The 15328-nt window shown below is 36.4% G+C and overlaps 2 long non-coding RNA genes across 5 annotated transcripts in view; both read right to left on the bottom strand.

Annotated features, from left to right (window-relative positions):
* Positions 1-2777: 2777 nt before the first annotated feature.
* LOC143251194 (uncharacterized) lies at positions 2778-6174 on the bottom strand. The gene is made up of 2 exons (XR_013028531.1): positions 5344-6174; positions 2778-3215 (listed from the first exon to the last, which is right to left on the bottom strand). It is a non-coding gene; the product is annotated as an uncharacterized LOC143251194 (long non-coding RNA).
* Positions 6175-11071: 4897 nt separating this feature from the next.
* Positions 11072-15328, bottom strand: part of LOC143250300 (uncharacterized) — a 136081-nt gene continuing 131824 nt past the window's right edge. For all 4 annotated transcript variants that reach the window (XR_013028131.1, XR_013028133.1, XR_013028132.1 and 1 more), the window contains one exon: positions 11072-11547. This is a non-coding gene — a long non-coding RNA (uncharacterized LOC143250300). The remainder of the gene's footprint in view (positions 11548-15328) is intronic.

Genomic DNA, 15328 nt, shown 5'->3' on the forward strand with positions numbered 1-15328 from the left:
TCTTTTACCAACGAATAGTGGGATTCATCGTCACATTATAACGCTCCCACGGCTGAAAGGACGAACATGTTTGGTGCGCGGGGATTCGAATTCGCGACCCTCGGATTACGAGTCGAACGCCTTAACACGCTTGGCCATGCCGTCACATTATAACGCCTTCATGGCCGAAAGAGCGAGCATGTTTGGTGTGACAGGGATTTGAACCTGCGACCCTCAGATTACGAGTCGGGCCAATATTTAGATATCGATATTTTATATTACGATTTATGTGTTATTTAAAAAAAATATATTACTCGACAAATATGACAGGTGCTAAAACAAAAATATATGTTTAAACAGTAAGTGTGTGTGTTTAATTTTATTCGTTTCAACAGAACAGTTCAGTAGTGGTATTTTGAACAATCTAAGATTCTGAACCAGTTGTCCCTAATTCTGAGCTACCGACCAGAAACGTTGAAAACTATTCTACAGCTCCACCTGCCAGAATATTTTTTATCCGACTTTGAAATACCAGTATTAAAACCTACCTATAATTGACAGTACAGATGATATTCAGCTGTCTTAAACCTTCCCATAACTAGAAAAAATCGAGCTCTTCTTTAGAGTTGAGATTATAGATTATTTGAAATTCCAATAAACTTCGAAAAATTATGAGCTAAGAAAATGTACCTTTGGCCATGTTAATTTGAAACGATGCAGAATAAGATAACAATATCATTGTTTTACGTACATTAAAAAAACTGAAAATATCTGTCAAAAAAAATAAAAGTGTAGAAAGTTGAGTAATTTAAATATATTATGTACAATAGTGTTTAAAAATGTTAGGACAAAGACAAAAGTTAGATTTCAGGTTACTTTCAAAAAACAATGGAAGGTAAATCAGAACTTTAATAATCTTCATACTTAGTGCAACAGAAACTCAGTGGAAGTTCAGCAGTGAATATTTTGTGTATCTTTCTTTTTGTTTGAATAACGGTCTTTCAGGCATTGTTGTAACATTTAATCGAAATATCCTTCGGGATTTTACTCCATATATAGGCCCGGCATGGCCAAGCGTGTTAAGGCGTTCGACTCGTAATCCAAAGGTCGCGGGTTCGAATTCCGGTCGCACCAACTATGTTCGCCTTTTCAGCCGTGGGGGCGTTATAATGTAACGGTCAATCCCACTATTCGTTGGTAAAAGAGTAGCCCAACAGTTGGCGGTGGGTGTTGATGACTAGCTGCCTTTCCTCTAGTCTTACACTGCTAAATTAGGGACAGTTAGCGCAGATAGCCCTCGTGTAGCTTTGCGCGAAATTTAAAACAAACATACCCAGATATCTTCAATATACTCCCATAAAGTTCCCTTGAAACTAACTCTTGATTTGCTAAGTGTTTGATCTATAAAATTCTACATCTGATCAATTCGGATGAAACTAGGGCTCTATGGGGCTATTGGATCACTTGAATGTCTTCAACAGCTTCTTTCTTAACTAAGTTAACCAGGTTGGACGAAGTGTTTGGGGTCATTGTTTTCTTGGTAGAAGAATCGATTACTGACAATACACAAACCATTGGGAATATCATGACGGATCAGTATCTGATGGTACTTGTACAGGTCCTTTATTTCATGTATTTTACAAATATCTTCTGCCATCCAAGCAGAAAAACACCTCCAAACCATCACATTGCTGTGCACTCAGGTAAGTATCTTTCATATTTATTCTGTTAAACATACAACCCACTCTTTGAACCAAATATTTCACACATTGACTCATCTGTCCATAACACCTTTCTCCAATCACCAGTAGTCCAATTTATGTACTTTTTAACTTATTTCAGTCTATTAACAATATTTGTAGATAGTCAAGGTTTTCCTAACTGATACAGAACCAAATAATCCATTATTATTGAGTCTTCTTAATACTGTAGATGTGGACATTTTTCTGTCATTTGGTATATTTATCTCATGCTTGAGATCAGTATCAGTCTTCCTTCTGTCCTGAACGCTGAATAAACAAAGATACTTAACATCAGTATCATTGAGTTCAGGTGTTTTGTCTCTTCCTTTCTTAGTTTCAAATCTACCTGTTTCGGTCTCACGATCTAGGGTGTACTTGACAGTGTTGGGGGAGCATTTCAAGTGTGTAGAATTTGTCAGAGAGTTCAACCAGCATCACTTAATGCTGTTATTCAAACTCTGCTCTACTGACTGTTCTCTATGTTTTTTTGAGCTATAGAATGACACAAAAATATAATATATAGTGTTAAACATTGTTTTTATCAAGGTTTATTTGAGAAGCGATAATAAACTGATTTCTTCTATCATATACCAGTACAATACGCTATCTCCTTGCTAGCTTCTTTCTGTATAGTTAAGACATTACATGGAGTACCATGACAGTTATTTCAGACTCTAACTTTAACCAATATGTTCAATTAAACATAACACTTATGACATACCTGTGGTACAGCAATATGGGAATACTATAGAGTGATAAGTATTCTAACCCTGGCTCATTCAGTTGTCAACAGAGATCAATGAAACATTACTATAGTGTTGAAAGTTACATTTTATAATAACAAGGAAGAACTAGTCCCATGAAATACAAAGAATGATAAGATATTATCTTGTCTCGACACTTTGTTACAGTATTGTATTTCTCTGAAATTTTCTAACAAGACACATTTTTGGTTCACATTCACAAAAGAATGTGACAAAAATATGATGATCGCATGATTTGTCCAGTATTTAAAGAAAAGTTTGTCAGAAAAAGAAGACAAATCTAGGTGACAACTGTGTGTACATACATTTTATTAAAGTTTGTCTCAGCCGACAGAAAGAACAAAGATATACTATGTAGGTTTAGGTTTGATCACTTAGATTCGTTCTATATAACAATTCCTTAATATATGAATATGGGGAAACTTGCGCATCGGCTACGAAATATTTTTCCTATGTAGATATTTTTAGGTATGTAGAATTCTGAACGAATATGATGGTTGTCTCAACGGCTACAATATTAAACCCTTTCCACAACACGATACCCGCGAAACACCTCTAGTATAAAAAAAACACGTCGAGTCAAATAGACTAGTTTAATTGATAAGCAGATTGGAAACACCAGATATAGTGACGCTTTCTTAAATTGATATCAGAAGCAAATGTTCAAACCTTAGTGACGCCACTCCTGGGTCCTCACTCAACAGGGTTATTGTATCAGCATTCCAAATATCTGTAAGTAAAATAAAGAAATTCACAAACAGAATATAAGCATTGGTGTTTTTTGAGATGTGGCTATGAGGGAAGCTAGAGCCCTTCCGCCCCTCCAGTGTCACGGCGGTGTGTCTGCGGACAACGCTAGAAACCGGGTTTGGATGGGCAGAGCAGATGTAGCCCATTGTGTCATGTAGCTTTGTGTTTAACTTCAAACAAACAAGATCTCTGTGTAGTGTGTTATTCTTATAGCAAAGCCACATCAGGCTATCTGCTCAGCCCACCGAGGGGAATCGAACCCCTGATTTTAGCGTTGTAATCCGGAGACATGCCGCTGTACTAGCGGGGAGCAACAAGATCTCTTCCCGAAGTATCTTCCCCTTTGGAATATACGTCTTCTTCTCTCACTTACGCATATGGTGACGTCATTCGCACTTCCCTACGTCTAATTTCATGTTTGCACAGCTTAACGAAGTTTACAACCTTCCCACATTATCCGTTTGCTTGTATAGATGTAGGTTTAGGTTTGGACTCTGTTTCATTCCACCAAAAATACTTTACTTTCGCAGGGTACACGAGAGACAGTAAATAAAATAAAAATTAAGAGTTCATATACCATGCTGTGTTGTAGCTTACAGAGTGCATAATCCATTTCGTGATTCATGGTGTACGCACGTTTTACTGAAGTCATGATAATAAAAGATACAACGTTAAGCGTCCCTTATTTGACGTCATTTTTGTGTCCAATGACTGACAGACAGACAATACACTACTATATAATGTTTCGGATGGTTAAAACAGATGAGCTCTCCAGGCGATCTTTGACCACATTTTGAGACATTATGTGGGTTTATGATTCAAACACTTTTTTAACATTACACTAAAAAACACTTTAAGCGTCCTCAAAGACCAATTTCTTGAATAAAAGCGTTACATTAATTTAATACGATGTTATGACGTTAACGGTTATATTTCTGCATAGTTGCACGATTTGTCTTAACGCGTATGTGCTGCACGAGAACCACTTATTCCAGACCATTGTAAAAGTTAATTAGATCTCCATTGCTAAAAGTGAAACGAACCAAGACAAGTGGTAAGTGTGCTCAAAAAGGAAATCCCAGAATTTAGGGTTTGATGCCTTCAGCGCTTTAAAGTCGTGGGTGAACTGTAAGAGTGACAGTCAAATCACTCAAGAGTAGTCCAAGATTTGACGGTTGGTGCTGTTGACTGCGTGCCTCTCTCTATTCTATTATTTCAAAATTAGGTTTATCTACTTTCAGATAACTCTATTTTAGCTTTGCGAGAAAATTCTAACACAAGTTTTCACAACACAGTATGGAACCAATTGAGATCAAACAGGCCCGGCATGGCCAAATGTGTTAAGGCGTTCGACTCGTAATCCGAGAGTCGCGGGTTCGAATCCTGGTCGCACCGAACATGCTCGCCTTTCAGCCGTGGGGCGTTATAATGTGACGGTGAATCCCACTAATCGTTGGTAAAAGAGTAGCCCGAGAGTTAGCGGTTGGTGTTGATGACTAGCTGCCTTTTCTCTAGTCTTACACTGCTAAATTAGGGACGGCTTGCACAGATAGTCCTCGTGCAGCTTTGCGCGAAATTCAAAACAAACAAACAAGGTCAAACAACCAAGTGTTCCGGATATTCACCATAAAGACGGTTACTCGAGAATCTTGAATCTTTTATAGTCAAATTAACTTAAAAAATATATACGTAATAGCTTACGTTATACGCGTTTTTCCAGTAACATACGACGATTCAGTGCATGCTAAATGATTGGTCACGCGTGATATAAGGAACGTTTTTCACGGTAGATTGAATTGAAATCTCTGTACACTCTAAAAGTATATAACTCAGAAAATATATAACAAATAAGCAATGAGCTAAAAAGTATCATAAAGAATTAGATAATTATTTTGAGAAACATTCGATTGTTTTAGCTCAAACAAGCACAGTGGTCTATCCGCACTCCGTTATTCACAAAGAATCAAACCCTGGATTTTAGTTTTAATGAAAGGTGATAAAAACATAATTAAAAATTATTAATGTTTTTTTGTTTTTTATCAAATGTACGTTGATATTTTGATACTTTACAAATTAAAATATTAAACACGCGCTATAAGAAAGATTACCTTTGATCTGTAGAACACCAGACTAAAAACTATTTCAGATGTTGATTTACAATGTCGATTGTGCATGCAGAAACTAGTAGGCAATGGCTTATTTCATATACTACCTTGTTATCTGTGTTCTTATCAAACCAGGCAATTTACTAAGCCTCGCCAAAGCTGTTTGGTAAGTCTGCAGTGGACCTGTTGATGGTACAAACAAGAGAGCTACAGACGACACAACGCCCCTGTTTTACATCGAAAAGTGAATAAAAGTTTGTAATCTGCCGATAGAGAACCCACCAGCATGTCAAAGCACAGAAACTATCTTCAAATTTTGTATAGAGTAAATGACCTTCTGAACTGGCCACGTAAGAAACCCAGCTGAGACAGATGTCCCTGAACTTGACACACCTAAATGATAAAGTATTGGGATGTCATTCTTGAGTGATAAAACGCTTGACCCTGACCACGCGGACCTGTAAGAACCCTGTGGGCGTGTCCTGATTGTGAAACGAAACGCGGGTTGCAAACCAACCACCTTCAAACATCACAGAACAAATACTTGATTTATATTCAGATCTTCTGCGCGTAACATTCTGTATACAGAACTGATATTAAGAGTAATCGTTTCTCCACATCCTTCATGTGCTATTACTTCAGATCCCCATGATCACTCAAGCGAATGTCATTCTTATAATGACGTTTTAGGTTATCAATTAACCAAAACATGACGTTTGATAGATTGAAATTTAAACAGAGTGGTGTTTGAAAGCTGTGTATATAAAACGATACGGCTTTCCACAGTGTTTCACAATTCATGGATCCTGTTAAAGGCGCTGTTACTGGTGCCAAATTAAAAGAAGCTTTTTTTTTTTTTCGTTATGCCTCGCACGTGCTTTGATTGTAGGTGGCGCCAACACGCAAATCCGTTGGAAGGCCTGTAGGTAGTTTCTGAAGTGGAAAGTGAGAAGGGGCGGAGATTGTTGTTGTGTTACAGCCACTCACAAACTCGCTTTCACGTTAGGATTTGAAAATCATCTGTAAAAAAAGCAACACAGAATAACAAGCGTGGTTTAATTGTCAAAAGGTTATTTCACACACTTCTAACTCTTCCTTTACACGCAATAAAACTATGCATACCTTAACTATTTTAATTATCAGCTAAGACCTCGATACTTTACATATCTTGGTTAAGCTTTTACATATTTTTTCAAGGAGAACCTACAGCCAAGTATAAGACTTGAAAAATTTAAGAAATGTAAAGTAAAATTTAAAAAGTATCTCTACAAAGACTTATTAAAGGATATATAATGCCACTGATTAAGCAAACACACATACTTCCATAGACAACAGGTAAACTATTTGTCAAAATTATTTCTAAGATTTTGTTTATTTTGTTGAAGGTACTCGAAGGCTATCTGCGCTAGTCGCCCCTCATTTAGAACTGATAGCCGAAAAGGAAGGCAATTGGTCAGCAATACCCACCGCCAACTCTTGAGCCGTTTTTTTTTATATCAATAACAAATGAGATTGACTGTCACATTATGATGTTTACATGGGTGAAAGAACAAATGTGTTTGGTGTGAGGATTGCGAATCGAGTGTTCTTAACACCAAAGCACACCATGCTCTCCTGTTTCGACTAACATTACCTTTTACTGGCTACAATAGCAAACACTCATAATTGCTATAGATTTGATGAAAACTGTTGCAAAACCTCGATACAGTATTAATAATGACATATGCTGTCCGCTCTAGTGTCGACAAATTAGTTATTTTCATTGCTATAGATAAGCCAGTAACGTTTAAAGATCGTTTTACTTCGTCTTAACTTTCAAACAGTACTATGTTCACGGTAAATTTCAAAAATCGTTGTAATTAGGTTTAACTTTCAAACAGTACTATGTTTACGGAGTATTTCGGAAATAGTTCTAATAAGGCTTAACTTTCAGACTGTACTATGTTCACGGTAAATTTCGTAAATCGTTCTAATTAGGCTTAACCTTAGAGCAATACAGCGCTCTCAAGCTTCGACGGCTGTTCTAACTGGTCTTAGAGTCCAAAAAATATGATACACTTTCCAATAGTTCTCGATTTTGAAACATGGGAAAAACTTTGAAAAATAAAATAAATTTATTAAATTTCTTTTAACCTAGTTCATCGTGTTACTTGTTAAATAACGCATGACGGGTCAAGAGAAGAGCATGTGACTTCTCCAACCCAGGTACAAACAAAACTCTTTGTGGATGAAATTTAAATCATTTATGATGTCTGACCAGTAATATTTTGTATATCTAACCTACTTTGTTCGCAACTACGCTCACACGTGAAAAGTTATAAGTGAACAAAGATACAATAAATGTGTTGGAGCTAATATTTTTGCCATAACTTCATGTTGTTTAAAATGTTTTACTTCAGAGTGTGATAGATAATCTGGCTTAAATGAACCTTTTAGGCAATTGAAGACCGATAGAAAAGAAAACACGAATATTTTGTGTAAATTTAGATGACTCTTGATTGCCAGAATATAAAACATTCATGATGTAGAAATAACAAAAAATAAACAATAATGAAACAGAAACAAGTCTGCTGGAGATAGAAAGAAACAGTTACAGAACAACAGAAACTTGTTGACCAGTTTCTCTGAGAACAAGATTCTATAGTTGGTCTTACTGGCCTACAACCAAAGACGAACACATAAAGTGCTTTTGTCTAATAATCAATCCGCTGAGACACTAAAACCATATTGCCTCGAGCTCTTGTCGGCCTTACGCAAATATTAATTTCGCAATTAAAATGGTTCAAACTTGTGCACGTTTTTCGATGTGTAAACATTTTCGTGGACAGAACAGCACCAGAAGTGTTAAATGGGATTAAATATTGACCCTTTATAAACACGTGCCATCTTATTCGTCGACAAACGCCGAGATGGGTCTATGCATACACAGTTTGTTGTTTCTCACTTCCATAGCTGCTGTGTTTCACCTATTCAATGAAAGTATCTTTGCTAGTTTAGTGCCTGTGTTTAATAATGAAAACTTTCAAAGAGATCTTTGTGAATTTCTCAGATAGTTCTTTCGCTCATCAGAAGAATTTTAGTTATAACATCTCACACTCTATGCTTTTAAACTATCTTTTATTCATACAGGTATTTTAAAGTAGTATAATTCAGGGTTCCCCGTCCCCACGTGGGTTGAGTGTAAGTTGTCCACTGTGGAACTTCAAAATCAAACTGAGAAATCTAAAAATGTTTTGGTCATTAATATTTAAATAAAAATATTTTAGTCAGAATTTGAATGTTAAATCATTTTTATTTCAGGTCGAGTAACTAACTAGCTTGTCCCTGGAGAAGAAAGGTCCGCCGTTCGAAAACACTCGGTTTATCAGACTTTTTTATCGTTTAGTGTTAAGGCTTATTGAGTCCACGTGTTTTGCTGACACTATGACTGGAATTCATCGTTTGTTTGTTTGTAGTTAAGCACAAAGCTACACAATCAGCTAACTGTGCTCTGCTCACCACGGGTATCGAGACCAGGTTTCTACCGTCATAAGACATACAGTTATGCCACTGAAGGAAGGGGCAACTGAACCGTGAAAGTTGAATGCCCAATCGTTTGTATTCAGACTGAGTGATTGACTGGTCATCATATAATCGATTTTACATAACAGTAAACTGAAGTAAGAACTCGGTATTATCTTATACCAGTTGTTGTGGCTTCTTTAATACAAAGTATGATTATTCTTTTACTTCTACGAACTATGTACTTACAGGTCACAAATTCGATGTCTCTACTCACATGTCCGGTGTGGCCAGGTGGCTACAATGCTCGGCTCGTAACCTTAGGGTCACGAGTTCAAATCCCCGTCACACCAAACATGCTCCTCCTTTCAACCGTGAGGACATTATAGTGTGGTTGGTAGAAGTGTAGCCCAAAAGTTGGCGGTGGGTGTTGATGATAAATTGCCTTCCCGCTAGTCTTTCTCTGCTAAATGAGGAAAGGCTTCACGCGAAAATTTAAATCAAGCCAAGACCTGTTCTCACTTGAACCCCGTGGTATTTGGTTTCCGAGATAACCCCCTATATTGTTTCTTTTGGATCAATCGTGCTTCATAAGAAAAATGTGCAAGAATGTGTTGTGCCTTTCGGATTACGTCATCCATTACGTTCAGTCTAGTAAACATCACCAATAGTCAGTTAGTTTACCTGTATGTGTTTCTCACAGCACAGATGTGTAAGAAGTGACTACGGTATTTGATCCAAAAGAGTCTCATACGATCGCAGTATCAGTAAACATGATTTATTACAACAAGCTTGTTAAAGAAAGACGATTTTACACTTCACATCTTACTATTCAACTTTTCACAGACTTCACGTGGATATTGGTTTTACAAAACCACACAAGTCCAGTAGAATTTGAATGAGACAAGCACACAAATCAGCTAGAATTGCAATATGACAGCTGTTAGTTCCATTGTTTTCAGCCATCTTTCTAATAGAAACGGTTATTGTTGTCTAGGTGGGAGTTGAATTTGAAAGCGTTGCCTAGGCACTCTCTTAGAATGTGATTATGGAATCATTTCATATCCTAAGTGAACCTTTACGAGTTTTCTCGATTTCCACGCGAAACATTGAAGGTTCTGTGTTTAAATTTTTAACAGTTTTGCAGAAACGACTGTGATACATTGTGATACACAAAATGTGGCAGTGGCCCATGAATGATATTATTATATAAAAATATCTTACGTTAATATGGCAGATACTAAAATAATACCTGTAACCAGTTTAATAAACCATTTTCTTTATCCTTTAGGGCTGGATGTGGACGAGAGGGTATTTTGTCGAACTATGAACTCGAAGATTCTTGGTTCGCGTCCTTTTGTTACAAAATCGTGCACCATATTGAAGAGCCAAGGGAATGTCATACATATATATGAAATGTGTGTGTGTGTGTGTAAGAGTGACAGTAAAATCCTACAATTTAATCAAGGTAGCTTGATGACCCTGAGAGTTGGCAGTGAGTGCTGTTGATTGGATGCCCTCTCTGTAATTTATAACTTGAAAATGTATGACTGCTAGTGCAGACACCCGTAACGACAAATAATACTTGTTTACTTGATGTGATGATTCTGTTTTTGTTTTTTTTAAATCAAACTTTAACTTTTAACCGCAGCGAAGTCTTAAATTATCTAATTTCTAGCAATAAAAATGAGGAAGTCTAATTCTACCCACACAGAACATGATTTACAACTCGTTTACTTATAAAACTAGAGCATCTTGTGTTTAATTAATGTTTTATTTACCCATCATTTTCAAAATATTTTGTCACCATAATTAGGCCCAGAATGCATCATTTGTCAAATTAATCTTCCTTGTTATAACTTGTTAAATAATTTATTGGATTCTGATTTAGAAAAGCTATAGGGGCATTCACCTTAGGAAAGGCTAAATATAGCTGTTTAATCAGAGAAAGCACACAGTGAACCGTTGTAGTCATAATAGGAAGCTTCCAACTTTCAGTCCCTCGACATTTCTGAAGTAATAATAACAAACAATATTATTTTACTATTTTGTTCTTGAAAATAAAAATCACTTTAACACATTATTTGTAAAAATAACAATGTTATTCTGTTCTATTTGTTCCAAAAATAACAAACAGTATTATTTTATTATAATGCTTTAAAATAACAATGTTATTTTTATTATATTCTTTTTTACAAATAACGAACAATGTTATTTTGCTATTGTTTTCAAAAATAACAAACAATATTACTTTACTATATATATATATTTTAAGTAACAACAAATATTTTTTTACTTTATGGTTTTTCTATGTTGTTTTAAAAGTAACAAATATATCCTCTTGACTATATTATTTTTATAACTAACGAACGATAGCAATTTATTATGTTGTTTATGAAATAATTAAAATACCACTTTACTATATTGTTATTTTTAAATAATAAAAAATTTCAAATTTAGTGTTTTTCATCAATGAACAGTTCCAGCTATACAGGCTACACATGGTCAAATGGTAAAGGCGCTCGAGGGTCGCGAGTTTCAATCCCTGTCACACCGAACATGCTCGATCTTTCAGCCGTGGTGTGCGTTAATTACGGTCAATCCCACTATTCATTGGTGAAAGAGTAGCTCAATAGTTGACGGCGGGCGGTGATATCAGCTTCCTTCGCTCTGGTCTTACACTTTCATATTATGGATCGGCTAGCGCTTGAAAGTATAACAAATAATAATTGTGGTATTAGCGTCTTTCTAGGGTAGTTAATTATTGATAAATAAATTAGAGAAGTTTGACCTGTTAATTATCCATAAACACGAGTATACAAGTTAATTACACATTAGGATAAAAACACAATGTTGTTTTTCAGTTACTGTGTGACCATTAGCTATTCTAATATGTATCTTACTTTCTGTAAGATGTGGCTTACCAAATAAACGTTTTAAGAGTTATTAACTAAATTCAGCCAAGGTTAGAACAAGATAGGTGGCGTTTTACTTCATTAGAATATATATGATTCATTATTTCAAGTGTAATTTGAAGTTGTAGAAAATACTGCATGTTGAATTAGATCCACACACTAGTCGATTAGGATTCATTGGATGTAGTCAGAGGACCAATGTAATATAAATAATGACATACGTGTTCTATCGATTCATTCTTTAAAGGCGAAATCAATTTCTAGTTTGTAAACATTTTTATAAACATTATTAAGAAGGCTTTAATGAAATACAGTGGAACGATTGATATATATATATATTTTGTAGTTTAAATACAATGCTGCAGCATGGATTATCTGTGCCCCGCCCACCAGGGATATCGAACCCCGGATTTCTGTGTTGCAAGAACGCGGAAACCCCGCTGTTCCACTGGAGTGCTTTCTCTTACCTCTGTCGTTTTTAGTGCATGTTACTAAACATTTATTTGTTTGGAGTTCGTGACATGAGGCAATCTGCCCATAACTTTTATTTGTTTGAAGCTCGTGACATGAGGCAATCTGCCCATAACTTTTATTTGTTTGAAGCTCGTGACATGAGGCAATCTGCCCATAACTACTCTTAATATTCAGGTGATACACTGAAGGGTTGGTTGTTTTGAATTTTGAGCAAAACTACACAAGGGCTATCTGCGCTCGCCGTCCCTAATTTAGCATAGCTGGTTGGTTACTTTGGTGTTTTGTGACATAAAGCCACAGTAAGACTAGAGAGAAGGTAGCGAGTCATTACCACTCACCACCAACTATTGAACTATTCTTTTACCAACGAATAGTAGGGTTGACAGTCACTATATAATTCTCCTCACAGCTGAAAGGGCGAGTATGTTTGGTGTGACATGGATTCTAACCTGCGGCCCTCAGATTACGAGTCGAGCGTCCTAAACACCAGGTCGCAGACGAAACATACGTTAGAATATTTTCCTAACGTATAACATTTACGTTACATCTTAATACTTTGCGCTTGTTCTTCGTACAGGTTGTTTAAAAGTGCGAAATTATTCTATCAACAAAATTTTACAGCCTGTACATCACCGAGTCGGGAAACTACACATTTAGCAGTATCTGTACTTCATATAATCGTTCAAAGTTCTCTGCTAGGCATTTATCTATTTGAGGAATTATATTGTATATTGTAGTGTTTCCAAATGATAGAACCTCGAAACACATAGAATTAAAGTCATAAAATCCCTTTATCAAACATGCTCGGTCTTTCAGTCGCAGGAGTGTTATAATGTGACTGTCAGTCCTACAATTCGATTAGGGTAGCCTAACAGTTGGCGGTGGGTGGTGTTGATTACCTCATTATCCATGGAACAAATGATGACATGTGACACTAGTCATAAAATTTATGGACTTTAGCATACGCATCGGACGCGACGTAGTGGCATGTTGCGAATGAGAATATTCCAGGGTTCGAACCATGATATCCCACTCTCAGCTCTAGGAGCATTATAACTGTGAAAGTTAATTCTGTTGTTTGGTTAATGGTAACTGAGTAAACAATGAGTGCCATTGCTAATTTGTTTTAACAATTGTACATTTAAGTATGGCTGTGTTTGAGCATTGGAGTCTCTGATTGTTTAGGCCTTACGTCACTTAAGATGCTATTCAGATAGAAAATGCGAATACATATGTAGATAAGATCAACGTTTCGGTCACACCTTCTGTCAAAGAAGTCTCAACGATAATTAAATTGTACCGTTTCATTTATTCGTTTTCACTTTCTGTCCTACTCTGCATGACCAGGTGGTTAAGACGCTCGATTCGTAATAGGAGGGTTCGAATCCCCGTCGCACCAAACATACTATCCCTTTCAGCCGCGAAAGAGTTATAATTTGACAGTCAATCCCACTGTTCGTTGGTAAAAGAGTAGTCCAAGAATTGGCGGTGGGTGGTGATGACTAGCTGCCTTCTCTCTAGTCTTGCACTGTTGAATTAGGGACGGCTAGCACAGATATCCCTCGCGTAGCTTTGCACGAGATTCATAAACGAACAAACACTCTTTGCCGCAATGTATTTTGTTGTTTTTGCAATTGTTATGTTTCCAGTACGCGCTGGTAAAATTAATAATAACTGACTGTTGTTTAGTTTCTCATTTTTATTGTATTAACTTGAATTTGTTTTAACCATTAGAATGAAAATCTAAAACAGCTTCTGATTGGCTCTTTCCCCCTTCTTTGTAGTTTGGTGAACTCACCTAAATAATTGTACCCAAGACTTACGACAATAAATTACGGATATTCGTAATGTGATAAACGTATTTTGTTTAGTAATTATCAGTCCATACTTTCTGGAGAAATACAAACCATAGTTTCATGTATAACTTTATCCGCCTCATTGGGTCGAGCCCGTTTTGCTTGGGCCAAGTGTTTTGACATTTCTTGGTGCCGCTGATTTTGGAAATCATCACAAATTTACTTTGGAACGCTGATGAATCGACCATTTCAATACGAAAACATGTAGATTATACAGCGAGAGTTCGGTATTATCCTGTAGAAATACCACTCATTACAATATGTGTATGGGAATGACGTCCACTAAATTCGTTTTTCTTGTTTTTCGTGTGTCAAGGGGATAGCGAGGGGGTAACACGATCTAAACTCTGAAAGTCAATGCATTCAGCAAATAATCAAATTTACATTTTTACTTGTCGTGCAAATCTTGGGAATGCTCATTTTAAATTCTTATCTTCCGCGAAATGATCTAAAAAAAAATGACCAGAAATCTTTGAGGCTTTGAATTGTGATATTTCTTACCAGCTATCGATCCCCCGAATGTTATACGGAACACGTCATTGACTCCCTTGAGTTATCTTTCTCTGTATGGTCGATGACTTTTAATAAGTTACACGTACGATGCTTTATTTTTAGTTTTAATGATATGAGTTCCTATGGCAAATGACTCTGTGCGCATACATTCGTGAAATTCATTCCTGCCCAGTTCAATAATCTCTTTCCATGCATCGCTGAATTACTCGTTGCTAGGCTGGTGTGTAATGAAGACCCCTAGGGTCTGGCAAGCCGGGTCTTGCGCTACAACTAGTTTAACGCTTGTACCTTCGGCATGTTTACACATTACTGGCTCTCTTCCTATGAGGTCCAGAAGGTTTACACTGATAGAGCTTGATTAACTATAATATATGAACCAACTTTCCAACGTGATGTCTATTGTCGGCTAATTGATCATTCTGTATCAATACGCTAGCTTAGAGTGGGTTTCGATTTTATACTCGGAAGGTTTATAGTACACCTTGTCAGTAAACCGAGGTCTCGACTTTCGTCACATTACAAACACCGATTCTTCTTTCTTCCAGGCTGACGATAAAATCCCTTCATCCGATTTCACTGGCTGTGGATATTATTAATTCATAGTATTTTTCGACTCCAAGAGAACGACTTCAATAAGTTACATTACTTTCTGTTCTTTGTTTTCATTATAACGACTGTAGGTCATCAACATGTAGCTAGATATTAGAACTCGAACAACTTTATATTTTA

The sequence above is a fragment of the Tachypleus tridentatus genome, chromosome 5, assembly GCF_004210375.1.
Source record: "Tachypleus tridentatus isolate NWPU-2018 chromosome 5, ASM421037v1, whole genome shotgun sequence".
NCBI classification, from domain to species: Eukaryota; Metazoa; Arthropoda; class Merostomata; order Xiphosura; family Limulidae; genus Tachypleus; species Tachypleus tridentatus.